The sequence below is a fragment of the Talpa occidentalis genome, unplaced genomic scaffold (assembly GCF_014898055.3).
Source record: "Talpa occidentalis isolate TD23 unplaced genomic scaffold, MPIMG_talOcc4v2.1 talOcc4.15, whole genome shotgun sequence".
Taxonomy (NCBI): Eukaryota; Metazoa; Chordata; class Mammalia; order Eulipotyphla; family Talpidae; genus Talpa; species Talpa occidentalis.
In genome coordinates this window covers 54,484,134-54,500,626 of record NW_023601543.1, presented here as the reverse complement: position 1 = coordinate 54,500,626, position 16,493 = coordinate 54,484,134, and the positions used below count along the sequence as shown (strand labels likewise).

General features: G+C 46.3%; 2 non-coding genes across 2 annotated transcripts; both read right to left on the bottom strand.

The window, feature by feature from the left end:
* Positions 1-12,724: 12,724 nt before the first annotated feature.
* On the bottom strand, positions 12,725-12,852 carry LOC119246824 (small nucleolar RNA SNORA16B/SNORA16A family). Its single transcript, XR_005125576.1, has one exon. It is a non-coding gene; the product is annotated as a small nucleolar RNA SNORA16B/SNORA16A family (small nucleolar RNA).
* Positions 12,853-12,981: 129 nt separating this feature from the next.
* Positions 12,982-13,103, bottom strand: LOC119246826 (small nucleolar RNA SNORA16B/SNORA16A family). Its single transcript, XR_005125577.1, has one exon. It is a non-coding gene; the product is annotated as a small nucleolar RNA SNORA16B/SNORA16A family (small nucleolar RNA).
* Between the last annotated feature and the right edge of the window lie 3,390 nt (positions 13,104-16,493).

The following is a 16,493-nucleotide window of genomic DNA, read 5'->3' as shown; positions in this document are numbered from 1 at the left end:
AGGTCTGCTGTGCCATGTGGGTTAGTTCCTTGGCCAGAGATCAAACTCGCTGCAGTGGCTGCGGATAGCTTCATAGTGCTGCCACTCAACCCCTTTTGCCACCAGGGAGGCCCCTCGCAGTCTTTCCTTACTTCTCCTGGCTGCTCAGCCCTGCCCTTCATTGGGTGGGGGGCAGGGAAACTAGAACCTCCCTGTAAGGTAAGGTAAAAGTATCAGGATTTTCTGCCCTCCCACCATTAGGATGGATGATGGATCTGCCGTCCTGAATGCATGCTTGATGGCTTGCACCTGGAGTGGGGTGTGGGCCTGTGTAGGTGAATTCACCTGGGCTAAGACTGGGTTTATAAGGGTGGCATCACGGGGACGCCAACAGAAGAACGAACAGAACAGAGAAGCAGAACCACGAGAAGAACCACAAGAGGAGCAAAACACAAGGCTGTGAGAAAACGCCGGAGAGCCCAAAAAGAGTGAAGGCTTGCCAGGGGCTGGGAAACCTGCCAGCCTCCCGGCCCCCCAGCACCCCTGCCTGCTGTGTACCTGGTTGTAACGGCAGGAAGGACCACAAGCAGGGTTTCTAGGATCCAGCAGACCGGGTAAAGGAGGAGTCCTGGAGCCCTCAGTGGTTTTGCAGGTTTTTATTGGGATTACCAAGTACACTGCAGGCAGGGGTGCTGGGGGGACGGGAGGCTGGCAGGCCTCCCAGCCCCCAGCAAATCCTCACTCTCTCTGGGCTCTCTGGCATTCTCTGCTTCTGCTTCTTTGCTTCTCTCTTGGCTTCTCTTCAGCTTCTGTTTGTTCTTGGCTTCTTGGCTTCTGCTGGCGTCCCCGTGACGCCGACCTTAAAAGCCCAGTCTTAGCCCAGCTGAATCCCATCTACCTATGCCCACACCCTACTCCAGGTGCCCGCCATCAGGCATGCATTCAGGACAAGGATCCATCATCTATCCTGATGGCGGGAGGGTAGAAAAGCCTGAAATTTTCTTTACCCTACAGTCCACCCCCTCAGGGTTTTCTGCCATATAGTCTTCATATATACAATTTTCTTAACATAAACAATGCAGCCATGGCCCACAAAAGCAAATACATCACAATATAACAACAAAATACAACAGAACACAAAGAAGTCCAGGCAGGGCCCCAACCTAGTGGCAAAAGACAATTATTGGTACCAGCAGATGAGCCACCAAATCTGCTGCCAAAGGTATTGCTCATATGAGGGAGGGGAACCATTCACGGCATCTACTGTGACAAACCAGGAGCTGTCAGGCTTCCTGGCCTTCTCTGGCTGTAGTCTCGGCCACAAGCCACACACCGCATCCACCCCCAGGATGCACTCGCTCTGGGATTGGCGATTCTATACTGTTGGGGGTAATCGCCAACCCTCAGGGTTTCTGTCTGCAGTCGCTCCGACATTTGGCTTTCTTAGCCACCCATGCAACTCGCAGACCCCTGCACTCAGGCCAACCCACTGCACAAGCACATGGGTTGGGGATCCAAACTCTACATTCGGCTTAGGCTCCACCCCAAGCCACGTTCCCCACCCGTCCCCCAAGGACGGGTTCCTCAGCTCCTCACCCTCACTCAAGAATGAGCAGGGCATCACCCACAGGTGATTTTACGAGACTCACAGATCTTCAGCATGCTCAGGCTGCTTAACAGCCGCTCAAGACTTCCCAAACTTAGCATCAGCACCAGCTTTTGCCTTCTCAGTTGGCTTTTCTCTTCTGCCTGCCTGCTGGGCATACACAGGCTGCTTTTGGCCATCAAGGCCCACTGGCCACCCCCGGATTCTCAAAAAATAAAACATAACCTGCCAAGGTCCTCCGCCTTCTGGCGGGATTGTCAGTCCAAGTTCATCAGTCCGAGTCCATCAGTCCAAGTCCATTAGGCAAAGTTCATTGGCCTCTCCCTGAATCAGCACTGGCAAGCTCCGAATCGTGGTCCTCTCTTCGCCGATGATTCTTGCTGCCTCAGGGGTCGTTGGCTGGTCCTCTCAGGCAACTCCTCCACACCAGGTCTCGTCCTGTAGCTCCATCTCCTGTGCCGCTATGATGCCTCCAGCGTCATCACAGGCAAACAGTCTGTTACTTAGTCCCTCCAGGTCTTCGGAGGGCTCCATACCCGTCTACATGGATCATCCTGCCAACTATGCCAACTGTGATGGCAGGAAGGACCACAAGCAGGGTTTCTAGGATCCAGCAGACCGGGTAAAGGAGGAGTCCTGGAGCCCTCAGTGGTTTTGCAGGTTTTTATTGGGATTACCAAGTACACTGCAGGCAGGGGTGCTGGGGGGACGGGAGGCTGGCAGGCCTCCCAGCCCCCAGCAAATCCTCACTCTCTCTGGGCTCTCTGGCATTCTCTGCTTCTGCTTCTTTGCTTCTCTCTTGGCTTCTCTTCGGCTTCTGTTTGTTCTTGGCTTCTTGGCTTCTGCTGGCGTCCCCGTGACGCCGACCTTAAAAGCCCAGTCTTAGCCCAGGTGAATCCCATCTACCTATGCCCACACCCTATTCCAGGTGCCCGCCATCAGGCATGCATTCAGGACCACAAGGATCCATCATCTATCCTGATGGCGGGAGGGTAGAAAAGCCTGACATTTTCTTTACCCTACACTGGTAAATCCCAATAAAATCCTACAAAAGTCACCAAGGGCACCTAGGACTCCTCCTTCACCCGTCAGCATAGTATCATAGAGATCCTGCTCAGTGCTGTCCTGCCCCTATGCTCCCCCTCCCCCCTTTTTAAGAGAACTTAAGATTATTTTTACACAAGAGCTGGGGTACAGGTCAGAGGCATGGGGACAGAGCAGGGAGCAGAACAGGCAGACGAGCGAAATACACTGCTGAGGGGAGCAGCGGGCACGACAGGAAAGGTCTGCTGTGCCACGTGGGACTCTCCCTGGCCGGCCAGGGATCAAACTCATGCTGCAGAGGCTGTGGACAGCTTCACAGCACTGCGCTCAACCCGCTGAGCCACCAGGGAGGCCCATGGAACCTCCCTTTTCTATGGATATCACACTGATAGAGGCAGCCTTCCCCAAGTGCATCTCATTCCCTCCCCCAGTTATACTTGTCCTGAATTTAGGGTGTTTCATTCCCATGCATGTTTTGTTCTTCAACTTTATATGAATGTCTCCATAAATGTTTCATAGTATTCTATAAACATGATTGTAGTGGCAGGAAGGCACAGTGCAGGTTTTCTATGATCTGGGCAAATGGGTAAAAGAGGAATCCTATAGCCCTTAGTGGCTTTTTCAGGCTTTTTTTTTTTTTAAGATTGATTTATTTATGCATATAGAGCTAGGGTACAGGCCAGAGGTGCGGGGATGAGAGGACTCACCAGAGACAGTGGGGAACAGAACAGGCAGACAAATACACTGCTGAGGGGAGCAGCAGGAGAGGTCTGCTGTGCCATGTGTCACCTCCCTGGCCAGGGATCCAACTTGTGCTGTAGTGGCTGTGGATAGCTTCATTGGTTGCATCTTAACCCCATGCGCCACCAGAGAGGTCCTTTTTCAGGCTTTTAATGTTCTTTCTACACCATTTGTAGTGAGGCCGGCAAAGGGGCCTGGGGGACCAGTGATTTTTTACTCTTTCTGGGCTCTCTGGCATTCTCTTGCAGTCTTTACTGCACTCTGTCCCATGCTCTTCAGTCGCACTTAAATGCTCAGCCTCTGTGCTTAGGCACGCCCACTCACACACGCCCACACCACGCTCCAGGTGGCATGCGTATAAGACCACAGGTGTAGATGCTAATGGCAGGAGGGTGGAAAAAAGCTGATAACTTCCATTTACCCTACAATGATATAGTCTTGTTTCACATGGGCAGTATTAACACAGTATGGTCTCTCTGCAGGTTACTTCTTAGCACTCAATGTAATCTATCTTGGGGGGTACAGCTCTAGATATCTTCTGTATTTTCACGGTTGTAGGGTAAATGACTGTCAGGCTTTTCTGCCTTCCTGTCATTAGGATTGATGATGGATCCCTGTGGTCCTGAATGCATGCCTGATGGCAGGCACCGGGAGTAGGGTGTGGGCATACATGGGTGCATACACCTGAGCTGAGACTGGGCTCATAAGGGCGGTGTCAGGGGATGCCAGCGGAGCAGAACTACCAGAAGGAAAACAAGCGAGAGAGCAGAAGGAGAATGAGAAGAATGAAAGAGAAGCAGAAGAGAGAGAACAAGACCATAAGAGAATGCCAGAGAGCTGAGAAAGAGTGAAGATTCCCTGGGGCTGGGAGGCTGGTCAGCCCCCCCCCCCTGCACCCCTGCCTGCTCTGTACCTGGTAAACTCAATAAAAGCCTGAAAAAGCCAGAGGGCTCCAGTACTCTCCTTTACCCATCTACATAGGCTCATAGAGATGCTGCTCTGGGGCTTCCTGCCACTACAACAGTGCTCTCCAGTACCCAAAGAACTTCAGGTCTGGTATTTCCTGTGATCCTCACATCTGCCTGTTGTTTATTTTGCATGCAAGAACTGGGGTACAGGTCAGAGGTGCGGGGAGAGAGAGGATTCACCAGAGACAGAGTGGGGAGCAGAGCAGGTGCATCTACTGAAATACACTGCCGAGGGGAGCAGCAGGTGAGACAGGAGAGGTCTGCTTTGCATCCTGGCCAGGGATCCAACTGAGGCCACAGTGGTGTAGTGCTGAGACTTAACCCCTTGGCCACAAGGGAGGCCCATATCTGCCTGTTAAGTAGGCCAAACAAGTGTTATCATCCCCATTTGACTTAAACAGATTAGAGAGGAAAGGAATTGTCCCTAGACCACAGAGGGACAGAGGTCCAGGTTTACCGAATCCTAGTGCAGTGTACTTTCCACTATTAAGTGATACTGGAGTGGTTTTTATCAAGACAAGTGTGAGTGACCAGATAACAGGCAAGGGAGAAGGGAGAGGGAAGGAATATGGGGATGAGGATAGAAAGGAGTGATAGACAGGGGAGGAAAAAAAGAAAAGGCAGAGCCAGTGGTAGAAGGTGTATGACTTTAAATCTGCCAGTGTTTCTCAACCTTGCCACTCTGTGATTGCCTTGGGAGCTTCAAAAAACACTGCTACCTGGGACCCACCCTCAGACATTCTTCTGTAATTGGCTTGCCAGGGGCCTAAGCAGCAGGAAGTGGAAAATCTCCCCAGCTGATGTTGAATATTTAGCCAAGGTTGCTAACCATTGACTCAGCAAAGCAATTTGTGAGGCAGTGAATTGGTTGAGGGGGCTGTACTGAAAGGGTGCCTTGTTAAGATTAATAAGATCTTAGACTTCAAAGGTTGACTTGATAATACAGTGTAAATAAGGTATTGAGATCTATGGACAGAAATGGGCTAAAATGGGAGAGGTTATAATTCATTTTCCTCAATGCTGTTCATACTAGTCTTAGACTATTGTGTTCAGTTATTGGGGCTTTAACTTGAAGGGGAGAGCAGCAATTTTCACCCTGAATACCAGTGAACCCCCAGAGAGTGAAATAATTCAGCAAACCTTTTCTAAGTACTTCCTTTATGCAGGGTTTGTGCTGCAGAGAAGTAAGAAAGATGGAAAAATCACAATCCTTGCCCTCAAGAAGCTCAGACTAATGGGCAACCCAGACAAAGATACAATTAACACAATGTGTTGAGTGGTAGGAGATAGGTTCAAAGTGTGCAGGAATGGGGGCCTCCCTGGTGGCGCAAGGGGTTAAGACGGAACCTCTGAAGCAATCCGCAGCCACTGCAGCACGAGTTTGAGCCCCAGCCAGCCAGGGAGCCACCCACATGGCGCAGCAGACCTCTCCTGACTCACCCGCTGCTCCCCTCAGCAGTGGATTTTTTTTTTAAAGATTTATTTATTTATTTATTTATACAAGCACTGGGTACAGTCAGAAGCACAGGAGGGTGAGAGAATTCACCAGAGCCAGAGTGGGGAGCAGAACAGGCAGAAGGACTGAAGTACACTGCTGAGGGGAGCAGCGGGTGGCAGGAGAGGTCTGCGCGCCATGTGGGACCCTCCGGTGGCGGGGGAGCAGCCGGGGATTGAACTGGCGCTGCAGAGGCTGCGGGCAGCCTCACAACCCAGCGCTCAACCGCTGTGCCACCGGGGAGGCCACTCAGCTGTGTATTTCATTCAATCTGCCTGTTCCCCGCTCTGTCTCTGATGAATCCTCTCACTCCCCTGCATCTCTGGCCCGTACCCCAGTTCTTGTATGCATAAATAAAAAAATCTTAAAAATGTGTGCAAGGGGCCTCCCCTGGTGGTGCAGCGGTTGAGTGCTGGGCTGCGAGGCTGCCCGCAGCCTCTGCAGCGCCGGATAGTTCCCCGGCTGCTGACGAGGGTCCCACCAAAAAAAAAAAAAAAAAAAGTGTGCAGGAATGGAGGGCAGAGAACACCTAACTCTATCTTGGGGACAGTGGCAGAGGGGCTCAGAGTAAGCTGCACAGAACTGAATTTGAAGGATGAGTAGGAGTTGGTTAAGAGTGTCACTAGATTAAGATTTAGGAAGAGCATGTGCAAAGACTTGGGCTTAAGTGTGTCTGCAGGAAGGCAAATAGATAAGTGTGGTAGAAGCACAGGGGATATGTATGTGGTAGGGGAGAAGTAGGTGATAAGGATGGAAAGGAGGGCCTGGGTACCCAGCCCAGGAGTTTTGGGTTTTACCCCATAGGCCGCAGGGAATGGTCAAAGTGAACAGTATGCAGAAAACAGTGAGATCCTTATGGAGGAGAGGATATCTAAATTAGGTCTTGGGGGAAGTATAGAAATTCAGCAGGCAGGGATTCAGGATGGAGAAGAAGACTTCCAAAGTGGGGTAGGGTGGGAAGTATAGGTTGAGGGCGGGGGAGTGCCAGAAAGAGTGGAGGCAGGAATGAGCCTAATGGGTGTCAGGAGCAGCAATTTCTGGTAGGAATGATCAAAACCATCTGAGATGCCTGGACACCACTGTTCCTCCCCTTCCACAGAGATTCTGATTTATATGGTCTGGGGATGATTAAAATGGTCAGTAATTTTTCATTTTACTTTTAAACTTTTTTTCTCAGTTCAAGTTTAATAGAAACTACAAAAGATCAAAAGTGATGTCCCATTACAATACACAACAGTTGGCCTGCCCCACAGCACAACTCAAGCCCCTCTCTCCAAGAGAAGAACGGATGCCTCCCCAGCCCCAGCCCCATATATCAGGGCTGAGTCTAAGGTCTTGTGTTTTAAGTATGACAACAGTAACAAAAAGTTTTGCTTTCTGCAGCCCAGCCCTAAAGTGGCCCAGGGCTCATTCAGGGTAAATTAGCCTCTAGCCATTAGCCTCTATGTCTGGCACCTGCAGTCTTGCATGTGCGCCTATGATTGTAGACACCTGGGATCAGAGAACATGGGGGCAGTATATATGTAAATATGCACATCTGGGCCTGCCAGGAGGCTTAGGATGCAACAGAACCCCTCAGCCCCCAACAAATCCCTGGGCTCCCTATCAGTCTTTTGAATCTCATTGTCTCATAGTGTTCTCCCGTCACTGCTGCTGCTGCCTTCCTCCCTCTAGGCACAAGTGTGCTCTCTGGGCCCAAGCGTCCGTAATTACAGGCGCACATTTACAGGTGCATGTGTCCCTTGCTCACGCTTCCAAGGAGTTTTTGAGTAGGCCACGTGGTGGCTGTAGAGGCTAGTTGTGGGAAGGTGGAAAAAAAGCCTGACCACTCCATTTACCCTACACAACAATCACTTGGCAGTTCAGCTTCTTAAATTCTGTTTTTTGTTTTGTTTTGTTTTTATTTATACAAGAACCGCGGTACAGGCCAGATTCGAGGAGGGTGAGAGGATTCAGCAGAGACAGAGCAGGGAACAGAACAGATAGATGAAATGCACTGCTGAGGGGAGCAGCGGGTGCGACAGGAGAAATCTGACGCACCATATGGGACTCTTGCCGGCTGGCCGGGATTGAACCAACACTGCAGAGGCTGTAGAGAACTTCACAGTGCTGCGCTCAACCGCCTGCGCCACCAGGGGAGGCCCTTAAATTCTGTTCTATCATTGAAAGCAATGATCTCTGTGGGGCACACAAAAGTGAAGTCGAGAGGGTAAGAGAAGAACCCAAAATATTTCCCTTTGTAATCAGACAGGTTGACATCTTTGAAATGACTCTCTGGCATAAAAGTTGTGGCTTTGAAGCTGGGGGCAGGGTGCCCAATTTTGGTATTTCCTGAAGACATCTTCCTATTAGCAGCTCTGGCACAGAACCCACTGAGTCAGGAAGAAGCCTGGTCAGTAATTTTTTAAGTCTTTCAGGTAGTCCTTTTATGAGCTGTACTTCAGGCCAATTGTTGAGGACATTTGTAAAAACGTAGGCTAGATGCTCTGCTCCCTGCTCTGGCTCTGATAAATTCTCTCACCCTCCCGCACTTCTGACTGTACCCAGTGCTTGTATAAATAAATAAATCTTTTTTAAAAAATTAAAAAAAAAAATGTAGGCTAGAGTCGATGCCAGTGGTAACAAATTAGCTACTGTAAGGGCAGGAAGGACCACTGAGCAGGTTTTCTGATCCAGCAGACTCTGATCCAGCAATCAGAGTCCTGAAGCCCTCAGTGGCTTTTTGCAGGCTTTTATTGGGATTTACCAGGCACATGGTAGACAGGGGTGCTGGGGGGCCAGGAGGCTGGCAGGCCTCCCAGCCCGCAGCAAGTCTTCACTCTGTCTGGGCTCTTCAGCCTTCTCTCTGCTTCTCTCTCTGCTTCTTGGCTTCTGCTGGCGTCCCCATGATGCCGCCCTTAAAAGCCCAGTCTTAGCCCAGGTGAATCCCATCTACCTATGCCCACACCCTACTCCAGGTGCCCGCTATCAGGCATGCATTCAGGACCTCAAGGATCCATCATCTATCCTGATGGCGGGAGGGCAGAAAAGCCTGACATTTTCCCTTACCCTACAGCTACCATTTATTGAATATTAACTATGTACCAGACACTTCAGATGTATTAATCCATTTACTCCTCACAACCCTATGAGGATGGTTTCTCTAATCCTTTCCTTGGTCAAATAGAAATTTGACCAGTCATATACCAAAGTAGCAGGCATTCTGACTTTAAAGCAGATCCTAGAAGGACTTTGTATTCCAGGCCAAAGAGGTGGGGTTTTCTTCTGTAACCATCTGTAAGGTAAGGTAAAAAGTATCAGGCTTTTCTGCCCTCCCCCCATTAGGATAGAGGATGGAACCCTGGGGTCCCGAATGCCTGATTGGGCACTTGGAGTAGGATGTGGGCATAGGTAGATGGGATTCACCTGGGCTAAGGCTGGGCTTTTAAGGGCGGCGTCATGGGGACACCAGCAGAAGCCGAGAGAAGCAGAAAGAAGCAGAGCGGCAGAGAAGCAGAAGCAGAACCAGTAGAGAGCAGAGCAGCAGAGACCACCATAGAATGCCAGAGAGCCCGAAAGAGTGAAGACTTGCTAGGGGTTGGGAGGCCTGCCAGCCTCCCGGCCCCCCAGCACCACTGCCTGCCATGTGCCTGATAAATCCCAATAAAAGCCTGCAAAAGCCACTGAGGACTCCAGGACTCTCTACTCCTTTATCCCAGTCTGCTGGATTAGAAATCCTGCTCTGTGCCCCTTCCTGCCTCTACACCATCTTTATTAGCTTAGTGAGAATTTGTCCAGAATTTCTTTATGCATATACAAGCAAATACAAATGCATATCCCCAATTTCTTTTTTTAATTTTTAAAAAAAAAAAAGATTTATTTATGTATACAAGAGCTGGGGCACAGGCCAGAGGTGTTGGGGGGGGGTGAGAGGATTCACCAGAGACAGAGTGAGAAACAGAACAGGCAGACTGACTGAAATACACTGCTGAGGGGAGCAGTGGGCAGCAGGAGAGGTCTGCTTCATCTTGTTGTTTGCTCTCTGGCCATCCGGGAATTGACTTATGCTGCAGAGGCTGCAGATTGCTTCACAGTGCAGTGCTTAACCCCTTGTGCCACCAGGGAGGCCCCAATAGCCCCCCATTTCTTACATAAGAGATAGTGTACTATATACTGTTCTATGTCTTGCTTTGTTAGCAATATATGCTGCATTTTTTTAATATGTCAGTACATAGAGAGCTTCCTCATTCTTTTTTCAGCTTCTTAGCATTTGTTCATGTGCATGAACCACAATTTATTTAGTCCTAGGTTTTTTCCAGTTCTATCAAAATCACACACACACACACACACACACACACACACACACACAGAGTTTTGCACATTCCCAGAAACTAAATTGCTGGGTCAAGGGGTATATGTGCATGTACAATGTCAATAGATACTGCAAAATTGTCCTCCATAGGTGTTCTACTATTTTGCCTTGCTACCTGCATTATATGTCTCTATGTAGGGACATTTAATTTTTTTAACCTTTTTTTATTGGGGGTAACATTGTTTTACAACTGTATTTGATTTAGGGGAATAGGTTAACACCGCCTCAGATATACATTGCCACACCACACCCACCACCAAAGCACCCACAGTTCTTTACTATGGGCTATTGGGCCTCCCCCCTTTTTGTTTCCACCCTTGCCCTCCTCAATTCTGTAGTCACAGGGTTTGTTTTGGCTTAGTTTTGTCAGTTCCTTTGTTGTGTTTCTCTATATTCCACATGAGTGAAATTATCCAGTATTTTGTCTTCCTCTTTCTGACTTATTTCCTTTTGCATAATCCCCTTCAGTTCTGTGCATGTTGTCACAAATGGCAAATTTTCATCTATTTTATAGCTGAGTAATATTGCTTAATGTGTATAACACTGGTCAAGTAGGGGAAAGTGAGATTTCAAATGACTAACATAGGAATAAAAATTAAGACATCACTACATATCCTCTGGGTATATGAAGGGAAATAAGCAACTACAATAAACAACATGAACAATTTTTTAAAAAGATTCATTTATTTATGCATACAAGAACTGGGGTACAGGCCAGAGGTGTGGGGGGTGAGAGGATTCACCAGAGACAGTGGGGAGCAGAACAGGAAGATCCACTGAAATACACTGCTGGGCCTCCCTGGTGGTACAAGGGGTTAAGACACAACCTATGAACCTATCCGCAGCCACTGCAGCACAAGTTGGATCCCCTGTCAGGGAGCTACCCCACATGGCACAGGAGACCTCTCCTGACTCACCCACTCCTCCCCTCAGCAGTGTATTTCAGTCAATCCACCTGTTCTGTTCCCTACTCTGTCTCTGGTGAATCCTCTCATCCCCCACACCTCTGCATAAATAAATAAATCTTTTTAAAAAATGAAAAGAAAAATGAAATACACTGCTGAGGGGAGCAGCAGGCAAGTCAGGAGAGGTCTGCTGCGCCATGTGGGTCTCTTCCCTGACTGGGGACAGAACTCGTGCTGCAGTGGCTGCAGATAGCTTCATAGGTTGTGTCTTAACCCTTTGAGGGAGGCCCCAACAACATGAACAATTTGATATCTTACATAAAATGAGCAAATTTCCTGAACAAAGTTAGTAAGATTAACATTAGAAGAAATAGAAACTCTTACTTGCTGCATAACTATTAAATAAATTGAATTCAACATTTTTCCCAGATAACTCCAGACCCAGATGGCTTTACCAGTGAATGCTAGCTTACATTTAAGGAAGAAATATCAGTCCTCCATGATTATTTAGAGAAAGTGGGGGATGAGAGACAGAAGTCTCACTCGTTTTATGGTCAACTTACTGTGACCCAAACTTGATTGTATCTTCTTGTGCTCATTTAGAGCAGTGTGTTTGTCATGGAACTGGCCCATTTTAATCTAAATTGTGAAATTTATTGCCATAGAGCTGCTTTTAAAAAAAAAAGATTTATTTTATTTATTTATGCATACAAGGGCCTCCCCTGGTGGTGCAGGCGGTTCAAACCCATGCTGTGAAGCTGTCCGTAGCCTCGCCTCTGCAGCGCAGGTTTAATCCCGTCCTCCCGGCGAGGGTCCCACATGGCGCAGCAGACCTCTCCTGTCTCGCCCGCTGCTCCCCTCAGCAGTGTATTTCTTTAGTCTGCCTGTTCTGCTCCCCACTCTGTCTCCGGTGAATCCTCTCACCCTCCTGTGAATCTGGCCTGCACCCCAGTTCTTGTATAAACAAATAAATAAATCTTTAAAAAAATAAAAAAAATATTTATACATGCAAGAACTGGGGTGTAGGCCAGAGGTGTGGGGGTGGGGGTGGAGTGGGCGAGAGAATTCACCAGAGACAGAGTGGGGAAAAAAACAGGCAAATACACTGCTGTAGCAGTGAAATACACTGCTGAGGGGAGCAGCGGGCAAAACAGGAGAGGTCTGCTGCACCATGTGTGTCAGTTCCCTGCAGAGGCTGTGCATAGCTTCACAGTGCTTAACCCCTTGCGCCACCAGGGAGGACCTCAAGATATTTTCTAATTTAATTTCTACATTGACTCTTCTGTTATTTAGTGATATTGTACTTACTTTCCCAGTAGTTCTGGATTTTTTAAAAATCTTCCAATTCCTATTATTTGGTCTTCAGCATCAGTGGTCCTGGCTTCATGCCTGAAGCTTTTCAGGGCAATGCCCCAAAGCACTACTAAGATCTGTGCCACCTGCCACTGGGTTTTTCATTACAGACATCCAACCCCCTCCCAAGTGCCCTGCCATACTGTCTTGGCTTTAGCAAACTACTTCCTAAGTCTCACTTAGGTAACTGCATGTAAGACTTCAGCAACAGAAGATGTCTGCTGGCCTCTGGAAACATCAATTTAATGAAGGTCTCTCTCTAAACAGAGAAATGGTAGGTAGAACTATCTTTACCCAAAATGTTGCAGATCAGTTATAGCAAACAGAATGCGACTGTCAAGGAAAACTGTCACGCTGGGCTTCTTTTGTTTGTTTTAAAGATTTATTGATTTATGCGTACAAGAACTGGGGTATAGGCCAGAGGTGTAAGGGCTGAGAGGATTCACTAGAGACATAGTGGGGACCAGAACAGGCAGAAAAGGTCTGCTGCACCATGTGAGTCAGTTCCCTGGCAGGGGATCAAACTCGAACTCATGCTGCAATGTCTGCCAATAGCTTCATAGTGCTGAGACTTAGCCCCTTGCACCACCAGGGAGGCGCTGGGCTCCTCTTTGATCATAGCAGCTAAGTGGAAGGAGCTGCAGCTTCCACAAGGGCCACAGTTCTGGATTTTCTAGTTATCATATTGCTACTTATTATATATTTGTACTATAAACAGGGGATGTGCTGTGTATTATTTCAATCCTTTGAAATATATTAACCTTACTCTAAAGTTCTGGATATAGTTTATTTTGGCATAATTAATATAGTTAATGATGTCCTACATGCATTTCAAAAAAGTTTATCCTGTTGTTGTTGGCTGTAGTATCCTGAGTATAGATCATTTATATCCTTCCATATTCAAAGAGAGTGGGACAGGAGATGTGCGGATCTACATTTTGCTTAAATAAGCTTTTAACTACCCATCTTTGTTTATTACCTCTTACTCTCAGAGTTGGTGCAGTTAATTACAAAATTTATATTATGCTAATTTTTAACCTCCCACTTGCTAGTATATAATTTAACTTTCTGTGCTCTGCTATATCCATTATCAAATTGGAAAACACATTCCAGAATTTTCCTTTCCAATTCTTTTTGTCCTTATGGGTTGATGTTTTGTTCTATTACTTTTATAATCACATTTTAAAGAATAACTTAATTTTTGAGTGATAGGCATATACTTGAAAAACGAAAGTGAAAAGGTCTGTGGTAGAAAAGATTTTGCCATCATTGTCCATCTACCCAGTGACTACTCTCCCCCAATAATAACCATTATTATTAATTATTTTTTAATATTTATTTTTATTTATTTATGCATACAAGAACTGGGGTGTAGGACAGAGGTGCAGGGGGTGAGAGGATTCACCAGAGACAGAGTAGGAAGCAGAACAGGCAGATCTACTGAAATACACTGCTGAGAGGCGCAGTGGTTGAGACAGAAGAGGTCTGCTGCACCATGTGGGTCAGCAGCCTGGCTGGGGATCAAACTTGTGCTGCTGTGCCTGGCAAAAGCTTGATAGCACTGACTTTAACCCCTGCACCACCAGGGAGGCCCTATTATTAATTTAATGTATAATACTATAGTGTTTTCATTCTCTCTCTCCGATATAGACAATAAAACTTATTAATAGAACTTCTCAAATGTATACAAAAGTAAATAATAATTCTGGTTTCTTTGATTAGTTTTAATTTTTAAAAAGATTTATTTATACAAGAACTGGGGTACAGGCCAGAGGTGCGGGAGGATGAGAGAATTCACCAGAGACAGAGTGGGGAACAGAATAGGCAGACTGACTGAAATACACTGCTGAGGGGAGCAGCGGACGCCACAGAAGAGGCCTGCCACGCTATGTGGGAATCTCCCTGGTTAGCCGGGAATCGAACCCGTGCTGCAGAGGCTGCGGACAGCTTCACAGCACTGCGCTCAACCCGCTGCGCCACTGGGGGAGGCCCTTATTATTTTTTTAAAGAATAATTCTGAATGAGCCAGAAAAGTCTGAGCCCTATCTATGAACGGTCAAAACAGCCACATTGGAAAAATTAGGAGTAGAACAGAACTTGAGTAGCAGGAACATAGTGTTAAAAGAAAATCAAGGTCCAGATAACAGTGAGGGAGGAAAACAGAAACCTGGATAACTTCCTAAGCAAGTTTCCTTATGTCTGAGCTCTTCACAAGAACAGAAGAGGGAGCTATAGAGCCATGAAGTTATAAAAAGTGAATCTGAACCATGCCTCCTAAACATTCAAGAAAATTAAATTCATATAAAAGAATGGAGGTCAAATCTAATATAAAGTTATTGTAAGAACAAAGAGTATAAGGAGCAGAATAGCATCCCTCTAGACAATGAGAGGATGCCAGAAAGACATGCATGCAAAACAAAGTGAAAACTTCATCCTAGTATTTTGAAATGAGCGAAGAGATTAAGAAATGGTGTGAGGTAGGAAAAAAACAGCATAAGTCTGAATGAAAAAAAAAACAACAACGTGGTAATATAATTCAAGAAAAAATCGAGACAAAATGAAGACTAAACTAGAAAGAATATTAAGTGCAAACGTAGTGTGAATTTTGACAGTGGTTTTTTTCTTTCTTCTTTTGTAATGCAAGTGCCTGACTTAAGCTTTGATTGCCTAGGCTGCCATTTCATTGAGAGCTCCTACCTCCCATCCAAGTACTAACTGGGCCCTAACCAGCTTTGCAGATGTTCAGGGTGCTGTAGCCCTGTGGTGTATTAAAAAGCAATATGCAATTGGTAATTATGACACTCTTATGTAAATTTCAACATAAAAATAGCAGCTCCCCGACAAACTAAAATTGTTCTTGTTCTCTATTCAAAATTCTATGACCATAGCCAAAATAAAAATATGAATACTAAAAGAAACAAACACAAAAAACAAAGAGGGCTACCTAGAATAAACACATTTCCAGCCACACACTAGGTAAAGAGCCCCCACTGAGGAGTCTTTGTTTTAGAGACCTTAGTTTATTTCAGTTACTGATCATTTGGCCTACTTGCTTTTCTCTTCCTGTGCTTTCAATTCCTGCTGTTATGTTTTCAATTCACTAGCAGTGAATTCACGAGAATCCTAGGCTCCTACCCTCCATCCCAATAAAAGCAGAACTCCATGTCTGTACATTAACCTCCCTCAAATCTTGCTATGTTGCCCCAGGTATGTTGTGTGATTTCCAGGTCCAGTAAGTGATAAACCAACATCAAAGAATCTTGATGTTGCTGAAGGGCATCTTGCAATTATTATAAAAACCAAAGGATTAGTTCAGCCTCAATATTGGTTATTGATAAACTGAGACCAACAAAGAATAGCGAATAAACAACAATACTAGAGAAATAAACAAAAAGGAGGAAATTTTTTTCAGTGATGCATTTAATGAAGTCTTTTTTGTTTTTCCTTTTTTCTTACAGTTTTATTGAGGAATAATTGGCACACATTACTGTATAGGTTTAAGGCATATAACATGATGATGTGATTTACATATATTGTGAAATGATTACCAGAATAGGTTCCACTAACGTATATCTTCTCATAGAAATACAATAAAAAGAAGACAAAGAAGAAAAGAAAAAGGAAAAAGCATTCCTCCCTTTGATGAGAACTTGCTAGTGAACACCAGCCTCAGTTTCCCTCAGCCAATAAAAGGAAACAGTTTGAGGAAAAGGAAAGTGGTTTCATTAATTTGTCGACAAATGAGGAGGGCTGCAGACTGAAAGACAACGGTCCTGCTCTTTGGCAGAGTGCAGGGGTATTTATACAAAGGAAAAAAAGGGGAAGATGGGCTAGGGTCTGCAAAGGGGAGGGGAAGGGGATCAGCATGGACACCGGTGGGCACCAGCTTGCTTTTTTACAACCACCACTGTTTAACTCCCTTCTCCTTGGAATGCAAGAAGACAAACCTGTCAAACAAGGGGGAAATTGCAAGAAATACGGAAAGATAAACTTGTTAATGCTTATCTGAGAGACCAGTCATTTGTAACTGCATCACTCTTAAGATTTAAGC